The sequence below is a fragment of the Nannospalax galili genome, unplaced genomic scaffold, assembly GCF_000622305.1.
Source record: "Nannospalax galili isolate Female #2095 unplaced genomic scaffold, S.galili_v1.0 scaffold664, whole genome shotgun sequence".
NCBI lineage: Eukaryota > Metazoa > Chordata > Mammalia > Rodentia > Spalacidae > Nannospalax > Nannospalax galili.
Window position 1 is genome coordinate 741,789 of NW_008354274.1, and position 978 is coordinate 742,766.

Sequence of the window (978 nt, forward strand, 5' to 3'; positions counted from 1 at the left end):
AAGAACAAACTAAGACACCTTTGATCCCAACATTTGGGAGGCAGAGGCAGGTGCATCTCTGTCTAGAACACTCTCTTGAGCTCCAGAATGTTCCAGCCAACTGTTATTTTGATGGGAGCTCCACCTGGAGGAGTCCCAAATTAAAAAAACAACAACAAAAAAACCCCCAAAGTGAACCAGAGATATGGCTCAGCAGGTAAAGGCACTTGCTGCACTAGCCCTAGTTCCAGTCCCTGAATCTGAGTAAAGATGGGAGCAGAGAACTGATGCCCACACATATCACATGCACACAAAGTAAATAGATTAAAAGGTAAGCCAGGTGTGGTGGCGTATGCCTTTAATCCCAGCACTTGGGAGGCAGAGGCAGGCGGATCTCTGTGAGTTCAAGGCCAGCCTGGTTTACATAGTGAGTTCCAGGACAGCTGGGGCTACAGGGAGACCCTGTCTCAAAAAGACCAAAAAAAAAAAAAAAAGGTCATAGTCTTTTTTAAAGGACTGAGGACATAGCCCAGTGGTAGAGTGCTTGTCTAGCATGTGTACGGTTCTGGGTGTGATATCCAGCACTGAAAAATGAATACACAAAACAGGCATGGGGGTTGGAGAGATGCTCAGGGGTAAAGGCTTGCACTTACTGCTCTTCCAGATGATCCAGGTTTGGTTCCCAGCATCCACATGGTGGTTCACAACCACCTGTAACTCTAGTTCCAGAGGATTCAACTCTCTCTTCTTGTCTCTGGGCACTGAATGCATGTGGTGTACATACATACATACATACATACATACATACAAGCAAACCATACACATAAAACAAAAATAAATCGGGGCTGGAGAGATGGCTCAGCAGTTAAGAGCACCGACTGCTCTTGCAGAGGACCCGGGTTCAATTCCCAGCACCCACATGGCAGCTATGAACCGTCCTTAACTTCAGTTCCAGGAGAAGTCAAAGCCCTCTTCTGACCTCTGCAGCACTGCACAACA